The sequence below is a fragment of the Herpailurus yagouaroundi genome, unplaced genomic scaffold (genome assembly GCF_014898765.1).
Source record: "Herpailurus yagouaroundi ecotype Mexico unplaced genomic scaffold, PumYag 165, whole genome shotgun sequence".
In the NCBI taxonomy this organism is placed as follows: domain Eukaryota; kingdom Metazoa; phylum Chordata; class Mammalia; order Carnivora; family Felidae; genus Herpailurus; species Herpailurus yagouaroundi.
Window position 1 is genome coordinate 8,710,988 of NW_024412406.1, and position 20,019 is coordinate 8,731,006.

The 20,019-nt window shown below is 36.4% G+C and overlaps 1 protein-coding gene and 1 long non-coding RNA gene across 7 annotated transcripts in view; one reads left to right on the top strand and one right to left on the bottom strand.

The window, feature by feature from the left end:
• Nucleotides 1-13,901, top strand: part of LOC121038101 (uncharacterized) — a 24,701-nt gene extending 10,800 nt beyond the window's left edge. For 2 of the 3 annotated variants that reach the window (XR_005794161.1, XR_005794159.1), the window contains 5 exons: nt 585-662; nt 1,594-1,722; nt 4,763-4,879; nt 11,515-11,620; nt 13,670-13,901. This is a non-coding gene — a long non-coding RNA (uncharacterized LOC121038101). The remainder of the gene's footprint in view (nt 1-584; nt 663-1,593; nt 1,723-4,762; nt 4,880-11,514; nt 11,621-13,669) is intronic. The other variant, XR_005794160.1, reaches the window with a different exon arrangement.
• The window catches only part of ZFHX4 (zinc finger homeobox 4), a 184,790-nt gene that overhangs the window by 162,230 nt on the left and 2,541 nt on the right, over nt 1-20,019 (bottom strand). Inside the window, exon 1 of one of the 4 annotated variants that reach the window (XM_040487555.1) lies at nt 19,778-19,986. The exons of the other annotated variants lie outside the window; for them this stretch is intronic. The gene's annotated coding sequence lies outside the window, so the exon portion shown is untranslated. Of the gene's footprint in view, nt 1-19,777; nt 19,987-20,019 lie in introns of those variants that run through there. 4 annotated transcript variants of the gene reach the window in all.

Sequence of the window (20,019 nt, forward strand, 5' to 3'; positions counted from 1 at the left end):
ACACGGACAGCAGGAATACAAGGACACCACAAATGACTTGTAATTTAAAAATTTGCCTTTTACCTTATCAGGCAGGGACTAGAAGGAGGGGATGAGTGTGAGAGGGAGACCAACAATAAAGAAACCTTAAAATTAGAAATATTACAGTCACAGGCAACACAGACCAAACTCTTCTCTGGTTTTCATTTTGCCAGTAAATCAGCTTACTACAAATCTTCCTTGTGCAAAAGCTCTCAGCAGGTATCTGGCTGGCCCTGATTAAGCACCAATCACAATTCTTCCCCACACTTCAGTCCCCTCAATGGGCAACAGAACAGAAATTAACATTTACTGCAACCAGTGCTATCATCCTAGGGGACAATCGCATTCACTCAGTTTTTTCACTGCAATACGTAATGAACACCATTTCAAATACCAGTTTGATGTTATCAATCCTGGTGAGTTGCCCATCTCTCAACCACTGCCTCAATCAACATCTCCCCTGGCTTAACAAATCCTACGCAAGCACTACTGATGAAAATCCTTCAACCATTTAAAAAAAAATTTTTTAGTTTTTGGTTTTGTCTTTTTTTTTTTTTTTTCAGGCAGCATCTCAGACCATAAATTCCCTTTGTTGAGAACAGGATGCACTCTGTAAGGTCATATCAGTTTCTGGCAGCAGGGTAAGGTACCAGGGAAAAGTTGGGCATATATTGGTGAAAATGCATTTTCCTCCTGTGTGTGTATGTCTGCAACCCTCAGCTACTGTAACAGCAGCTTGATTACAGCTTAAGCTTCTCTGAGTCCCTGCAGATCTCTCCATTTGCAGAATGATGGCACTGTACACAACAGTTGAGTGGTCTGAAACTTTAGTATTTATTTTCAGCCTATGACATAGGTACTGTCCTGATTTTATGAAACAGGTAGGCAATCTTCGTTCAAATCTTAACATTGAAGGGGCTCATAACTTCAAAGCAAACAGCCCCTGAATTTAAAAGTACCAACTTTCACATGTGCTGACAATTTCTGAAACAAGAAAGGTTGACATTGCTCTATTACATTACATATTATATTGTGTGAGACAGACATGCCTTACCCTGGATGCCCCTCACCCTCCTACATTCTGCTGCACAGACTTCATAGTGGCAGAGATATAAGAAGAAAACAAAACTCTGGGCTCACCAATATTACTAAGTATTTTAGAAAATCCTTTTAAAAAGCTCTTACAAAAGAAAGACATCTCTGAAGGTCACTGGCATAGTTAGTATGAAGGATAAGTTCTTAATACTGTCTTTACTGTAATCAAATTTAACCTTGTCTACTAAATCAGAGAGGAAGTGATCAGTTTAAAATACATCAAAAGATCTACATAGATGAAAAATGAAATCAAAATTCGTTTTGGTATCTGCAATGGTTAAAATGACACGCTAATTGCTCACAAATCAAACATCACAAAGCTTAGTGTGTAATTTTAATCATTGATGAGCTCCAGGTTAATTATCCTCATGGCATGCATGCAGCTTTTAAAACCCACTGAAATAATCTGATAACCATAAGCATGAAAAACTAATAATTTTCTAATTAGTCCACAAACATTAATGTTTACCTTTGCAGTTACCAAGTGTGCACAAACAATGTATACATACTGAAGGCAGCCAAAATGCCTAAAATATAATCCCCTGCTAGACTGAAGGAAATGAGGAAGTCAGGAAGAGACTAGAGAGTTGGAGTGGAAGCAGAGTGGTAAATAATACTGAATTAATGATCCTGGATTAAAATGAAAAGTTCCAAAACCCAGGGAGGGTTTGTTTTTTTTTCCTATAATAAGGTAACTTAGGCTGGTATATGGAAGAAGAGTCACTTTGATTACAAAAGTAAGAAAAGTTCCCACTTTATGGTGTTGTAAAGGATTTTCTAAGCTATATTTTTATAATTGTTTTATTTCTGTTTGACCTGTAGCCCTACAACAGATCTCAGCCTACAGAAACACTTGCTAGGACTATTACACACTAGCTGAATGCACTTCAAATGAGTTGTATACAATCTGTAGTTCAGAATTTTGGCCAGTTGCCGAATGAACTCTGCAATGTATCACCTCAACATTTCTCTATACAAAGTAGATCCTGCCTTTTTATTTTGTCTTAATAGAGCCAGAAGTAACTTTCAAAAATGTAACAACATTATTGCTATGTGAAAAAAAATTATGAAAACTACCCTCAAGAATCCATCACAGGTCAAAGCAGTACGACACATTTTGTTACAATACTCCCACATAATTTTATAGGAAACTGCCTATCAATTTCTTCTCAATAAGCTACACATTAATCAGAAACTGAATCAAGTACATAATAAGTCTTTTATGCAATCAAATTTACATTTCATTCCAAAAGCAACCATAGCAAACCTATCTAGATTGACACAGCTGAATAACGTATTACCTGATTTTTAAAATTTGCAGCTATTGACTATGACCATGGCAATGTTCACCAGTATATTTTGATGGAATCACTTTAGTTTGTACAGTTAAAAAGTTATTTAGATTAGTATATACAGTGACACTGAATATGATGCTAAGTAATTTCATTGCCCTCAATGTCAGACAAGATCTTTCTTAGATCAATGTGACCCATGTAGGAAATTTATACTAAAGTTTTAGAAGTCCCAGTAAAAAGACCACAAAGACAACCATTTAGCTTAAACCACCTAATTCATTTCAAAATGACTGCGTAACAAGTAAACTCACTATAAAAGCTGCTTCACCATTTAAGCTGGTTTCTTTTCAGTCTTTACCAATTTCTGTTGTCGACTGCCAAGCATTCTATTCCTTAAAAATCACCAAAGTCCTCAAGAAATCCCAAATAGAAAACCTAATATAATTTTAATGCTAAATTCAGAACAATACATACCTGCTGGTCTGCTTAGAATATGCGTACACATTTTTTGGTATTCTCACTAATTCACAAGATCAGTGACTTTGATCATGTAAATCCCTTTTTCGGAACTAATGGACAATATGCAGAAAAAGAACTTTTATTGCTCGCTCTGCCTTGCTTTCGTCCTGCAGTCACTGCTGCCTAAACTCAGCTCTGCTAAATGACCAAACCCACCTACAAGGAGCCTGGCTAATGAAAGGGGGTGCTTTCTGAACAATAGAAGAATTCCTTTGCATTCAGCAAGCAGAGTTCCCATTAGAACCCAAAATCAGAGAGGCCAGTTTTACCTCTTTCTTTTTTTTTTTTTAATTGAGATTGTCCCAGCCCTCCTCTACGGTCCAGTGAGACAGTGCTTGTGAAATGATTAAAAAGAACGTGATCTGATCAAGAGGACAGAATAATGGGAAAGGAATGCTAGGTTAGCCACTCTGCTAAGTGCTGGGAAAGAAGACCAATGTGCCCCTTAGTCTATTGTTTTTATTCTCCTCTGCTCTTCAGCCACCTCATAGGACTTTGAGTCTTTATTTACTCCATTTTAAACGGGTTAAAAGTTGTCCACTTACAAGAGAATTTGGTAACAAGTTACAAATCCTAAAAAAAAAAAAGAAAAAGAAAAAAAAGAAAAGAAAAAGAAAAAGAAAAAGAAAAAGGAAAGAAAGAAAGAAAGATCCTTGAATTATATCAAGTTTCCAAAAGGTCATCACTGTCTCTGCTGTGGCCTTTTCCCCATTCCAAATCCTCTATCAATATGTCATAGTGAGTTAGGCAAAGACAAAAGAGAGGCGCAGTGTGAAAACGGCACATATATCTAATCCTGACAAAGCAATGAATAGACCTTCACAAGTATAATTATACTTGTTTATTTGTTGCCACGTACAGAGAACTGATGAAAAAAAATCCATCAAAGTGGTATTATGCAGACACCAAGAGCTTCTTTTCTTTGGTTGCTAAAGCCACATTGAGGCTTAAATTCCTTATTGTTAAATTCAGAAGGAAGAAAAAAAAAAGATTTTTGGCTGGACTTTTTTTTTTTTTTTTTTTATCAGTTGCTGACAGATCTTTTGTGTACTAGGGTGTATTAGCTCACACCGCTACCTCATTTTTGCCCATGTTGGAATTCATAATTACAAACTACTGTACAGAGGCTTTTAAAAGGGCGTGGTGTCCTGACCAGGAGAAGAAGGTAGTGAAATTGCCCTTCTCTCTTAGTCTGTCTTTTGATATATATCAAAACACAGGTAAAGTACCTGTGTGGCAGCACCATTTACGTCAGAATACATCTTTGATCTCAGCCTTTTCCCTTGGCGCTGGTGGCTTTCTTTAGGCAGCTTTCTCTGCAATTTGCTTATTTTAGTATATGTTTAGTATTTCATTCAACATTACATAACTTGTTTCCCATTGCAGTATTAAAAACGTTAGCAAGAAGGAAGGCAAATACGACGATGTCAAAGGATTGAAATATTAAGTATAAAGACTTCAAATCCAACTACTAAGGAGCCATTATGTTTCAATAGACACTAAATCAAATAACTTAACAAAAGCACATTTTTTTGAGGTGTGGGGGGAGGGGAGCCGAATGAGCCTTTTTTTTTTTCTTGCAGGATAGAAATATATCAAAGTAAAAGCAATCTGCATAGTTAATGTTTGTGAGCTTTACAATTTAAAACAGAAAAGCTGTAATTTTTCTTTGCTGGCAATCTGGAAACACTCTGGAGTTAATTACAGCTGATTCGGAGTGAACCACACAAACAAAGACCAGTCTATGTCCAGACAATTATACTGCATTAACCAGCTTAGAGCTTCCTGCTGATGTTTCAGGGCTCTTCTGTTACACCCTTCTACCTTCCCAGCACGAGAGAAAATGCTTCTGCAAGAAGGAATTAATGAAGAGAACTGCAAAAGAATGTGTGACGACCTCTTCTGACACGGCAAAAACTTTCCACCCATGTCACGACAAAGGGGAGAAGGTAATTAAGTTTGAATAGAAGGATGTAACCGAATGTATTAAGCATTTAAAACAAGCAAATTTTTAAGGAGGGAGAGTTTACAAAAACAAACCTGAGTGTGCGAGTCAACTAAGTCATTTCCCCTTATTTTCCTCATTAAAGTCTAAATTAGCTGTTCAATGCAGATTTATTTCCTACTCTACAAGCAGGACCCTTGTGATTGACACTTACGGTTCTTCTACCTCCCATGCTAGCTCTTCCTCTCCTCTACTCCCCCCTCATTTTTTCTCATTCCCTCTCACATCTCTAAACTTACATGGACTTTATATGACAATTACCTATCATTAAGCATATGTGTTGGAGAACTAAAAAGAAAAGGTACAGTTTGTCTATGAGTCCAACAGTTCTTAATTTGTTTAGTTGTGGGAAATAGGAATTTTACTCAGTTTTCTTCACAACTTTAATCAAACTCCAGCTACTTTCCTTAGAGAGAAATCAATAATCTCTCCTTAACCAAATTACACTATTATATGACTCATTTTATTTGTTTGCTTCGGGAAAATTTCATAATCAGTGAGCAAGATGGACTCAATACTTTAGTTATCCTCTGTAAACAAACTTTGGTACTTCCAACCAATCTCGTTGATTTCTAATTTTCTTAGTCTTTCTAATTGAAAAGGAATAGTTTGCATTGGTGTGAGACAAGCACATGAACTGTAATTATGTTCAGTGCCTCTTTCTGATTCTTTCTTTGATACTGTTTTGCTAGTATTCCAGCTGACATTGGGGCTTTGTAGTGATTGCTTCATTAAAGGGTAAGGATGTCCTAATCAGCTAAAGCATTACTAGAAAGCTGTTGTTTGCCAATACTATGACAATATACTAGCTTCTCCCCCCTTTCCTTATAGAAGAAAAAGGTACATCTGAGTGCCAGTTACCCAGCAATACTTAAGTATTATTCATCTTCCCTTTTTCTCAAATATGCAAAGTAGGATTAGAGTTAAATGACTATATGATACTTTTCATTTTTCTTCCCTAAATGAATGTTAATCTACAAATCAAGCATGTGTTGTCTTAGTATACATATAAATATAATTTCTGAAAATATTAAACAGTTATGTAAATTACACTCAATTTTGTAAAGCATCTCAATAATAGACAGAATCACTTTCCCTTCTCATACTCCTCTCCCTCGATCCCTACTATATCTGAAAGTTCAAGTAAATACCACTTCTAAATATAAAGCTTAAACAGGGAGTCCTTTTAGTTTTCCTTGGAAAAACATAGACTGTGTCAATCATTTTTAGAAAATTATAAATCATTTTGCCATGTTTTTGTTTATATTTCTAGTCTTTAAAATGTAATTGGCTAATCTCTCTGGCTTACACATAATCTAAGATTATTTACTTGATAATGATTTTAAATTGTCACATAGTAGCATTTAAAAAACTTACCATAATTTGTTTTATAAAGGTATATATAACCATTGAATATTTGGCTTCAAAAAGAGATTTACCAGACTAGTGAAAAACATTCCACACATATATTTATCTCATGTACAATATGAAGATAGTATATTCTAACATGTACATGTATTTTCTCCTTCTTTATCTATTATATAAAATGCATTATTGAACTACTGATACTTAAGTACTTAAAAGAAAAACAATTGTATAATTATCTGTATTTCATGATTCCCAAGAATATGATCTCATAACAAATGTAACAGCAAGTGTAATAAAGTGAGTACATTCTTACTTAAAAAAAAAATGTCATTCTTTGCAGGCTAAACCTACCATAATTATCTTTATAAAGCTAATTACAGGTCAGGTATTCCAGCAAACATTCTTATTCTCTGAGCAATGATTTCAATGATTTTAAAATAGTTTTAATGAATAAAGTTATATGCATAAATTTTAAAATCACTACCAAGTACCTCTTATTATACAATACTCCTAGAGTCTACAAAATACAAGTCTCTTTTTATACCGCTTTGTAAATACTTTAAGTCACTTTATATTATAAACCACATAGGACTAACATACTAGAGAACATAAGTGGAATGCCAAGTTTTCTTCTGGATGAAATATTGGCAAATTTATGTTTGATCCTTAAGATTAGTTGGTTATTTTATTTCTATTATGAAGAGCCCTTTGTTTGTTTGTGTGTGTGTGTGTGCGTGCATGCGTGCGTGTGTGTGTGTGTGTGTGTGTGTGTGTGTGTGTGTGTTTGGCCTGAAAGTTAATTTGACTGCTGTCCATAAGTGAAGTGAGCAATTCAGTAATTAACTTTTGTGTTTTAAATGTATGAACTTTAATTAGATTTCATTATAAACAAACAAACGTCAACCATAATTATAAGCTCCTTGGTTTACCCACATATTATCCCTTTTCAAACAAACTTGATGTCAGACAAATTAAAATCAAGCAGCCAGCAATTTTGAGTTGAATTTTACATGATCTGCTGGTAACCTGATTACTTTAACTTCAATATCATTACAGGAAAAGTATTTCAGGAAAAATAATGACAAGAATTCCAACAGGAGACAAGCTTAATTGTATTGATTCAAAAGATGCATGTTCATAGGAACCATGTTGAAGGAATAATGTTATCTCAAATCTACAGTTTCTATTAAAATGAAATTGTCCAGCATGAAAGAGGCAATTAAGATTAGTGTCTGCAGAACTAGAGATACTAAACTAACTAAATAATTATCTGGGCCCAATTATCTTATACTTTAGGTAGCAAAATACCAGTGTGGAGCAACTATAAGGCATGAGGTTTGCAGGTTTATTTACTGACTGGTGTATCTATTAGGACCAAGAACAAGTGGAGCTGTCAGGACATAATGAAGGTAAATGATTAGTTAGCACCAAGCCTGAACTCTTCTTCAATGCAATAAGAGTTAATTAAAGTTTACCACCAAACATCAACCAAAGCAGGATGTTGATCAGGTTTCAGCATTAAGTGCAAACAGACAATAGTTGGCAGCAATTAGTGCAGCTATCAAATGACATGCAATGATAATTATACATTTAAAACAGCTAAAGAGCTGGGGGAAAAACTAATCAGCTTCTTTGACGACAAATACTCAAAGGGCAGGAAACAGGTATCAGATTATTTCACTTTAACACTGTAAATCAATCGAATTAAACCAGAAAAGGTTGTATGGGTGCATTATCTGAAAGAGAACAGTTCACTGGATTCAAAATGAAATAAATCTGCTAGTATTGGTCTATCAAAGATAAGAACTTTTGTAGCCAAAGAAAATAAGTTACTTTTCAATTAAAGTTTCGGAATGAAGTCTGTGTAAAGGAAGTTTAGCTTCTTAGTCTTGGGTAAATTCAACAACGCAACAAGTATTTCACCATAATTACTGTTACTTAAATGAAGCATTAACTTCGACTTTAAAATACTATTCAAAAGTACATTGTGCCTGAATCTTATCTTTGTGTACCCAAATATTATCTCCCCCAAAAGCTTTCAGACGTTAATATCAATTTTTTTTTTAGTGCAGCCAAATTTAAAACGAAAGTCATATATACATATTTAGTGTATGTTATTGCAAGTCTTTCCTTGATGTCCTTCAAATCCAGGGCTTCAGTCTTTATGAAATCAATGAACCTGAATGAAACACATCCCTTAAAATAACGGTTATGTCACCTCACTCTTTTCCATAGTTCCCGGCCTGCATCCTAGAGCATAAGTCTAGAAATACACCCGTACTCATGACCCCACCTCTCCAGCTTCCCAACTAATTCTGTTATGCTAAGGATTTGTACACAGTGCTGGCTAATCCCAATATTTCCCTGGAGCTAAATCTAAGCCATGGCTGACTCCTAGCACAAAAATGTCTCTCTCCAAAAGCCCTTTAGCCCCCTTCAGCACTCATACACTCATTGGTCCTGACATTTTCACTTCAGCCATGACAAATGAGCTGATGACTCTGATGTGATTGCATGGGAGGATGGCTTTATCTAAAGATATATCATTAACTCTCATCACCATCTCCTAATATGGCTCTTCTGGGTTAATGTGTTGTGAAAATTTGAGGAAATTTATGTGTAAATATATGCGCTTTAAGTAGTAAGAGACCAACTTCATCAAAAGGAGAAAAGAGTAGCCAAAGTGGACAGGATCAGGGGAGGGGAAAAAAAGACTAGCATTAACTAAATGTCGCTCTGGGGATTTAAGTAACTCTACTCAACCTCTGCCCCAGTGCAAACCAGCCAGCTGACCGTCTCTTAAAGGTCCCTTCTCTTCAACATGGGTGGCTGGAGCACAGCGTCACTTGGCACAAATAAAGCTTCTCAGATAAACATGGCTAATCAATCTGCAAGCCCAGGTCTTTATTTTTCTCCCAGTGTAGTACGTATTTTATTCTTGAACCCTTAATTTCCCATGTTATGAAATCTCTCTAAATTCATTTTAATGGGGAAAGGGATTGTCAAAGCCCATTTCACTCCAAGATCATTGTATTCTTCAATTAGAAGGAAGCAGTATTTTTCCACCTACTATTAAATGTGAAACTTTTCAAGTTGCAAAGGAGAGGGGAAAAGGAAGCCTTTCCATTTAGCATAAATATCACAACCTTTAGGTTAAGTTAGAACCCAACTTCCAGTTATGTAGTTCTTGTTATGTATACTATGGAGTTTACAGAGTAGATACTTGTTATAACCTCTTCTCTCATTTCATCTGAGAACACACAGCCAATCAGAGTCAACTGTAGCATAACAGACCTCAGGAAAGGAGGTCAGGCTTTGAGGTAAAGTGCTATTCACTCTTGGACCATGCAAGGAGCTCTTTATTCCTGTTCTTATTGGCATCAGTCCCCCTTACTAGAGCAAGAACAAAGCCAAGTGCTCGTGTGAGGTTTATGAATAAATCAGAGGTGAGCCACTGTAAGTGCTGCCCATGATTTCCTTGTTGACAGTGAGCACTTAAACAGGCTTCTATGACCAGGGACTTCTGGAACCATAATGATTCCTAATCTGCACCCTGCTTCATTTCAAGAACTAAATGACCCACCCCATTTTTCCTGCAAGTTTTCACCTTTCAAGCAATTCTTGTCCTATCTCAAGCAGCTTAACTTTGAAATCCCAGAGCAGTCAGCTTGTGCTGTGGTCATCACAGAAATTGTACCAGCTGAAAAGCTTTCCTTTGCTTGGAAAAATTCCACAAATGAAAATATCTCCAACATAACAGAAATTATTCTCACATTAATATTATAGACTCTTTACATATGGCAGCAGCTAATTCCACTAAGGTGAAAAATACGAAATGATCTGCAGAAGGGCACATACACATTAGATCTGATCAGCGAGGCTCTGTAACTATGTGATGTTTCCCAGGAATTTCTCTGAGCTTCAGTTTCCTTATGGGTTAAACAAGATGATTATGCTACATCCCTTCTGACTGCAACAATCTATGGCTCTGCTAGAAAAACCCATTCAGATTGCATTGAAGATAGTGTTCCCTATGGAGTTTTCCAAGACAAACCCAGATGTTTTCAAGGTTGCTTATTTCTTTTCAAGAAGATCTCAAGAAGAGAGGCAGATTCCAGTAGAATAGTAAACTGAAGCTTTCTGTGTACATTTTTAATGAACTATTATTCATTTTTTCATTCATTCAACAGACATTTTATTAAGCACCAAGGATTTGCCAATAATGTCCCCCACAATACAGTGATTAAACAGGTATGGTTGCTGCCCTCATGGAGGCTGAAATTTATTTGGAGGAAACACTTAAATAAGCATCATGAAAAATGCTGAGATGCTAACTGTTTTTCTTTCAGTGAAATGTATCATTTCCTTATCAGTACTCAATAAAGGCTTAGCTTTATATTAATGTATTTCTTATCAAGTCCAGGGCCAGTTATAAATGACCAGAATACAGGCAAGGCACACATTTTGTTTTTAAGAAAAATTTTAACAAAGATTTTGAGCCACACACATTAAGCAAAAAGCAAACTCAAAGCTGAAAACTTATGATCCAAGTACACTTACATTTCCCATAACAATACAAATAATAATTTTAAATGCATCTTATATGTATCACAATGGGAAATTATTATGAATTTTAAAAAGAAAGTCCATAATATAAATAGATTTTTGTTTTTAGATAGTCCAAAAATTGTATTATAAATTTATTAACCCTTTTCATGAATCTTATCATCTTTGAACCTGGGTACTCCTCTAATGAATAATGCATTATTACAAAAAGATAAAGGATTGTGATGTCCTCCAACAACAGATAAGCCTGCAGTCTCATAAGTTGGCTATAAAATCCCTCAAGAAAATTGAAAGGTTTAAGGTTTGTACAGTATTACTGGATTATTAGTAATTGGATCTCTTCTCTAAGTGGGTATGAATCTTGATCAACAGGGTGCCAATGTCATAGTATCTATACTCCTTTCGTTGTGTATCAAAATATCAAAATACCAAAAACATGGAAAGGTATTTCTATGGCATCTAATCCAGTTTTTGGAAATCCTCTAATTCAAAGGCTTTCAAACAGGCTGGGTCAACAAGACTGAAATAAACACTGTGGTATCGTCTATTATTGCATATAATGGACAGTCTGGAATCTTGAGTTCATGTAGATAGAATAAGGTCTGAATTATTTAAAAACGATTCCTGTTCTAATTGGCTTCTTAGAAAAAGACCCAGAAATGCATTAAACGTCTAAAAGCCCTCCAAACCAAAACAACCCATGATGATGGAGTGGTAGAGGTGTAGGACGGTCCTCCTAGATGTCATCTAGGTATGTGTCGATAAGAATACACCTTTTATGCATACCCGTTTCCCAGTTTCTACTTGCATCTGTTGTAAGAGAGAGGGCATCTGTACTCACAAGACCTATGTAGACTTGCTTTATCAAATCCTGTTCAGTTGAGTATTACATCAAAACCAGCTATTGAAAATAAAGAAAAAGGGAACATAGGGTATCGGGCCCTGTCACATTTACTTATTTTGATGTTCACAACACTTTAATGTTATGTAATCTCTACAACAACTCTGAGATACAAATGAGGACATTGAGGCTTAGAAAGGTTAAATCATTTGGATAAGACGATCCATTATAAGAATTTAATTCAGGTGTCTCATAGCTCTAACACAATTCCTAATGGTCATTGAGTGGTCAAAAACGGAGTGGATTTTCAAACATCTAAAGCCTAAGTCAAAATAAACTCATTTAAAGAGGAATCCAAAGTAAACAGAGTCAAAAGAATGTCTGTTTTTTACTGTCATTCTCTCTGCACTATGCTGTCTTTAAAATATCACAGCCCTGTCTTCATTTACTTTGCCTACACAGAATAGGAATCTCATTCTTCAAAACACCATGTTCATGATTATTAAGCATACATTTTAAGTCACTGAGGTCATCAGTACTCTTATGAATCATAAACTCATCTGGACCATTCAAGTCTGACCTCCTAATTAACCCAAAAATATGTTTACAGTCACAGTGATAAGATACCATCCAGAGTGTACTTGTACTTGTATTTGTCGGCACCACACATTTTCCTTTTCTTCTCTATTTCCAAGACCCATTCAGTCACATAACAAACCCTTTTCCTTTTTTTTCTTTTTTAATTTTTTTTTTCAACGTTTATTTATTTTTGGGACAGAGAGAGACAGAGCATGAACGGGAAAGGGACAGAGAGAGAGGGAGACACAGAATCGGAAACAGGCTCCAGGCTCTGAGCTGTCAGCCCAGAACCTGACGCGGGGCTCGAACTCACGGACCGTGAGATCGTGACCTGGCTGAAGTCGGAGGCTCAACCGACTGCGCCACCCAGGCGCCCCAACAAACCCTTTTCCAAGCAGCCAATATAGCTGTGTGATCACTGGTCCTGGAGTTGGGATATCTGAATTCTTGTCCTGACATTTTCCTACCTTGCTTGGTAATTCAACGATCATTTCTCCTGAATTCAATATCCCATATTTTAAAATGAGCTGGCTGAACTGAATAACTCTAGGGTATTCTCAGGCTTTAGCATCTTGATAGTTTCCAGTTGCCTTACAAACCTACCTGTTATTTTCTGTTGTGGTCATGTTGGCCAGCTCTTAGAAAATGAAAGGAATTTAGTCTACAGAGAGAAAATTTCACAGGCTACCCTTAGGAATACATCTACATCTAAAAAGGAAAGAGAGACAACGACATGGAAAGAGGGTGGGCGGGTGTGTACGTGTCTTTATACACACTCCTAGTTTGTATATACTAAACCAAAGATATGACTCGTTCTCAATTGAGCAGTAGGCTCATAAAATTTTAAGTATTACTTGCACTATTCCTAACTGTATGGAAAAAAGTACTAAGAACTGTATTTTAGAGAATCCGCATTAAGAAAGCCTTTCAGGTTTAATGAAGGTACTTTGGGAAAAGATTGGGCTTCTTCAATTTACTCTTTCAAGCATGCGAATTTTAAGATTCTCCATAAACTTCCTTCTTACCAAGTTTTGTTTTGTTTTGTTTTGTTTTGTTTTGTTTTGTTTTGTTCTTAACAGTACAACCAGGTGGCACACACCAGCTCACATGGTTTTGTATTTTAACCATTGTTAAAGCTATGGATTTCCTTTCTTCTTTACAGTGAAGGAAAAGAATTTTATGGACAGTTATAAAATGCATATTTTAACGGAAAAGTCAATTTTCCCTGGTTAAAATGATTTAGGACTGAGTAAATACTTGCAGAATGCTTTCTGTTTTTATAGCTAGAACACAATAGAACCTATAAACTCTGTCGTCAGAGGTATGTGTTATAGCGCGTACCATTCAGAAATTATCAACTGTGCACTGTTGTATCCCCAGGACAAGCAAACATGAGGAATGATCAGTCACCTAAATACATGATGCTGGTGTGTGAACTCCTGACCTGAATGACTAAAACACCTACTCGGGACTTGTCTTGGACCATCAGGGCATTATGACATATTAACCAAGTCAAGCTGCCCAATTCTTAAATGTTGTTTGTTTATTTTTTCAATCTCCAGAATGTTAAAGTGGCTAATTATATCAGAGATAAGTTGCTTGCCAAATAGGACTTCAGTGTCAGCCGTTTTTAAGTTGTGTGCATACATTCAAAAATAGCTCAAAATGGCAAATATTTCATTTCAGTCACAAACCTTTAAGAGAGTAGGGGAGTGGAGAGCAGCCATTCCTGGACTGAGGATTGTATGTCAAACGTGAAACCATATCAAACTTTCAAGGCAACTTGTGAACCTCTGAAACTAGGGAATTAACAGAACATCAAATCCAGCAAGATCACAGGGGCACAATCCTTATGCAAGAAAATAATGCCATTGAGCCCTCATTAAAAGACCATTTCGTCCTTAGCCATCAAAGACTGTGAGTGCACTAAGATCTTGGTTATATCATCAGGGATAACGAAAACAAGTGCCAAGAGAAATTGTGCACTTTTAGTTCTCACATGTGTCCATCTGTTCACATATAAACATATATTCTGCTTTCTGTCTGATTCCTAAAATCTTGATATCAGAATACCCTGGGCTTTTGCCCATTTCCTAAGAATGCAGACATCACATAAGCTACTATTAACCCATGTGTGATCCACTTCCATGGTGGCTGGAAAGCTGCCAGTTACAACACATGGTGCTTGGTTAACAATGTCTTAAAATATAAATGAATTTATTTTTTAAATTAACACATTTTTCTTATGGAAATACCTTAATAAGCCCTTCTGCATGTAAAATAGCCTCCATGTGGATTTTTTTTTGTTCTTTTAAGACTTTTTGCAAGCATATCATAAAGTTAACCATAAAAGTTTCTGAAACAATCCAGAATTTCTTGACAAATTTTTAAAAGGACTCTAGTAAAGAATTTTGGTGACTTTATATAACAAAGATCAAACACTTTTCCTTTACAATATTCTGTACTCAAGAGGCAACCCTTATCCTTTAATTTACGTGAAAACACTTCTGATTTCCCAAGTTTCCATGTAACCATCTTAATAGTACCTCAGCAACTGAACTGCTAAAGTGTGATGAGGCCGACAGACCTTCTACACTCTGGGAAGAAAACAAGTTAGGTTAACCTCTGGTGGAATCTTTCAGTCCTGCTCTGGGGCAGCTTTCCATGGCTCATCTGTGGTGACCCCCAAACCGGAAAGAGCATGTTTAAAATGTATACCTATGAATAATTATCCCCACTGAATTTGTTTTACATATGTACAAAAGAATCAATTCCCACCTTTGAAGGTGTCTCAACACTTACAGTATTTTAACTGCCCTAATTATGGTTGAAGAAACATCATTAAGAGGGAGCCCTGACCATGTTGTCAACTGATAACTGGTTACAACTCTAACTAGTGACAAGAGAAAACCTTACTGCAAACGTCTCCGAGATCGAACATACAATACTTAGACACTTTATAAAGGACTTAGCTCAAAATGAAATGCACCATATACCTACAAGGCAACAGGAAGATGAATGAAATCCTCAGAAAATAACTCTGTATCCTGGTCGACGAACCCCTCCCAACCACAAGAGCTGGCGGGCCACTTAAAACACTTAACATTGCCACAAGTGAGGACACACAGCTCTTTCCCAAACGAAGCATTCTACCTATTGAGAGCTATTTATAGCCTACGGGGGTGGTGGAGGAACACCATATAGTCCATCAACATAAATTAAATATCCACACCACTCTCGTGGCCACCTCTGAAGTAACTGTTTTCGACAGCAAAGTGCTGGGAATTCGTGACGCCCAATAGTCAATATTTGGCGAGGCTCGCATGTTTCTGAAAACTCTGCTACATACAAACCCCTGTTTATCATCCTCTAGCTGCACAATTGTCATACATAGTACTTCCCAGTGACGATGAGAACACAGGGCACCTTATAAGTTGCTGAAATCTGAGCCCCTGCTTGTTTTCTCAAGTCCTGGACAAACATAACTTTAGAGAGAGCAGAGCATAGGCAGAAAGAAAGAGGGGCCAGCATTTTCATCTTCTTTCATCTCAGTCATTCAGTCAGCCATTCAGAACCCTATTCAACAGAGCTTTTCATTATGCAAAAAAATGCTAATCCTTTTCCGATGCTTTCACACTTGTATAAACCCCCATTCCTTCAACTGAAAAGCAATTATATCAGTTTACCTTTCTGTCAAAAACAGGATTAATATTCCAATAACAGAATCTCCTTTCTTTTCCTATCTTTTTGCTTTAGGAAACTAGAGATTATGAGTAGAGGCATTCTTAGGACAAGAATACGTTATTTTAAATATGACTGTGTTAACCAATGAATGGAGAAAAGGAGAATGATCGGAAGAAGAAAAAGTCCCCCAGCATACTGCAGAAACTCTTTTCTGTGACAGAACTGACCTTCCCTTTGCAGATGCCCAAAGAGACTGAGACTCACTCTGGTCTATTAATCAGAAACAAATTATGAAAGAATGTAGCTGGACTGGTTGACACTATCCTGTCTTGGGAGACTCAGTAACAGCCTGGTAACAATGTCCTCTTCATGGGTAATGAACAGCCATGACAAATGGGGCAGAGAAACTATTTATTTGCATATGCAAATTCTCACACAAGGGAAACATGTACAAACAAGTGTCATTGTAAGGTGGATTAGGCAAACAACGCTTTCTTTTTAGGACATTCTGCAGCCCAGAACATTAGTCAGCACAATTAAACCAGTCTCCATGGAGACTAATGAAATTTCACCATGGTATGAGTTAAATTAGATAGCTAGTTATGTGTTTCCACAATCCAACTTGAAATCCATTATTGTTTCAGAACAATACAGCAATTGTGCCTTGCTGATCTTTGCCAGCTCAACAAGCTCCTAAGTTGACAATTTGCATATGTTAATATAATTAAGCACTAATTACATGAAACTTGTACATATTCACATGCACTTTCCCTGGGCGCTTTTCAGTTTGAACCTTGGCCAAGTCTTTAACCCTTAGAATGGTCTGAGAGGATAGAAACTCTGCCTGTGGGTACAGCCCCTAGGCAGACACAGAAAGGCTCCTCGTTTATAAACACAAAGCTTAACCTGGCTTCTCATATTTCTAGCAACAATGACAGAAAATATTTTGTGAGTGTGGTAGGGACCAGAAATGAGGGAAAAGGGGGAGTGGATTAGTCTTTAAAGACTTATAACGAGTATCTTCTCATAGAAAAGCAATAACATCCATTTCAAGAAAATGTTAAGAATTTGCTCTCACTGACATTGTGGAACCTTGGGAGATGAAAATGGTTTGACCACAGCAAAAAGGGCAAGTAGAAAAGGAAAAGGGAGCATCAGCACCTAATGAGCTTTACATAAATATATGCAGAGGCAATTAAGCAATGTTAATTACTATGACAGCAGTTAATTGAATATAATTAGATATTTTAAGCCACTGAATAAAGCAGAGTTAAGATTAATTTTATTGAGATTAATTGTAAATAAGGATAGATTAACTCTATGTTTTGACAGGCATAAAAAGTAGTTCTGCAAATTAAGCAGGAGCGTGGCCACCAGTCCAAAAATCATATATTATTTTAATGTCACACCTCAGAATCATCCCCTCAATAAACATGACTTTTCAAACCCAAACAGACAGGAATCTTGAAGAAAAACAAACAGCTTGCAGAGATTAAAGAGCCTTTTGTCCTTTTTCATGTGCATTTCTTTTAACAGACTAAATTAAGCGAGTCTGGTGTACGTTTTTTAGGAAGGAACATTTCACACTGAATGGAAAAAATGTTCTATCACATATGAAATTCGTGCAGCTGTGCGGAACTTGGTCCAGATGGTTTTAGACTATAAACCACCACCAAATGATAGACAGTAGGCCTTCCCAAGATTATGTGATAAAGTCACAATCTTTTTTTTTTTTGACCTCCCAAATTTCTGCTTTGTATTATTTCCAATCAAATCTCATATTTTCTTTTACAAATGTGTTTCTCCAAGAGGGTTAAAAGAAACATTGTGCCCACTAAGTACTGGAAATAAATGTACAATGAACTGGAGAAGGCCTCCTTTAACAGTTATCAGCTAAATCATTCAGCCACAAAATGCAATGATAGCTATGACAACAATGTATGCAGATGACAACACTTGATTATTACTCTTACAAACAGTGGTTTCTGGAAATATTTCTTAGGAAAATACTGCTAAGTGAAAATCCCTCCCAAATACTTTCACACCAAGCCAATTCATGCATACTCCTTAAGGAAATTAACACAGTCCTCAAGAATGCTGAACAAATCACTAATAAGAAAGGAACTTCAATTGATTTTGAAATAAATCAATAGGTGATTAACATAATATTTTTAAAGCAGCAGAATGTGTGTGTGTGTTGCATAAACATATATATTATATTTCCAATACCTCTTAGCTACTAATCGAACAAGGGCTTTATGCTATTGAGCATGCCTTTATACTACCACACAACTTCCTTAGGATGCCCTTAGTCTTTATAACGAAAATCCTAAAATGGTCTGTGAAACAAGACTACGACAAGCCATTCTGCAGTGAAAGATTTTAAATCATCCAGCCTCTTCTAATAGACTTGAGACTTATTGAGGTAGAAACCATAAAAAATGAAGAAGGGAAATTTAATCCCTGAAATATTGATTTGCACATTAATATCATATAGGCAGAGGGCAATTTGGCTTCGTGGAAATGACACATTGTCGACCCTTGGTGAAGTCAGAGCCAATCTAACTGCTGAACATGTCTGAATCTCAAGAGTTATTAAGGGCTTCCCTTCTTGCCTTTATGACTTTTCTTCAGCCTACCAATGCAATCTTAAATGTATTATCTTTAAGAAATAATTGTAAAACCTCAGGGGTTTTCCAGTTAATGGAAGGGAGGCCAAACCACATCAGATTCTGAAATGCAACATTAAACCCTTGCAATCAACAAAACCACCCCAATTCTCATCCATCCAGTGGAGGATCTAATATTGTTATTAGAGATAATCAAATTTCATTGTGTAAATTTAGGCTCATGGTCAGAATGAAAGCAGTAAATTCTGCAATATTAAACAGCGATTTTCTCAGCATCCTTTATGCTTTCCTTTGCTGGTGCAGCATCTTTAAAAATAATCCAACTAGCTCAAAATTAATGAACAGATTTGGGCTCATCTACTAAAATCTGCGAAAGAGTACAATAGAGCTGAACATGGTTCCTTCATTTTTAACTTTTAGTGGCAACTTTCACTTCCTAGACCCAGAGCCCAGTCTCCCTGTCTAACCCCACAGTTGGTGCTATTGCTTTGACTTACACAGCTGGTTTACCTGACCTTTCTTTGTTCCTTAGGTACATTTCACTTTTCAGATTTATGGTATTTCCCCCATATTTCATTGGCTCTATCTTCATTGCCATAAAAATGAAAACACTCAAATATGACTTTACTTTTTTTTAATCCAAAAGCAACCGGCTATTGAATAAATACACAGTGATGCTCTCGCCTCAGTTTATGCCATAAATATTAAAACCATTAAAAAATAACTATATAAACCTTATGATCCCCACACTGAAGCCAGGTGCAAGAGGTTAAAACAGCTGGCTAGCCATCTTTTATTTTTGTGTGCCTTCCTGCTGATTGAAACCGCAAACGTTGAAAACTATCAAATATTCCCTTAAGGATTTTCTCTTTTTAAGACCAGGAAGGAAAAAAGAAAACCTTCATTTTCTGTAATATGCTCCTCTGTGGAGAAGAAAAACTCTAAAACACAATCAGTCACAGAGGTGGTGAAATAATTCCAAATATCTCCTTTCTGTTGTATTTAAACCATCATTTCCAACAACTTCTATGCACAATTGTTTTTTATTCTTCAGTTAGAAAAGAGAAAAGAGGGGAAAAAAGAAAGAAAGAAAGAAAGTCTGAGCTTGCTCTGTCAGTTTTGCCAGTAAATATAAAGTAAAACAAATGTTGATGGCACCGAGAGTGTTACATACCCGGGCTGTGTTTTTGCATTGCTCTCAATGGAAGCGATCGATGCCCGTGTCACTGTCGCGTCCCAATCGCAGCCAAGTCTCAGCCTTAATCTAAGCAACACCCGAAAAGGCAGCGGCAGCCGCAGCCTCTCCCTGACTCTTCCATCCATCCACCCAACTAAAAATATAATACTACATATGAGCTTTAACCACTCCACGTTTATAGGGATCAAGCCACTGAAAATCCAGGAGAACACAATAAA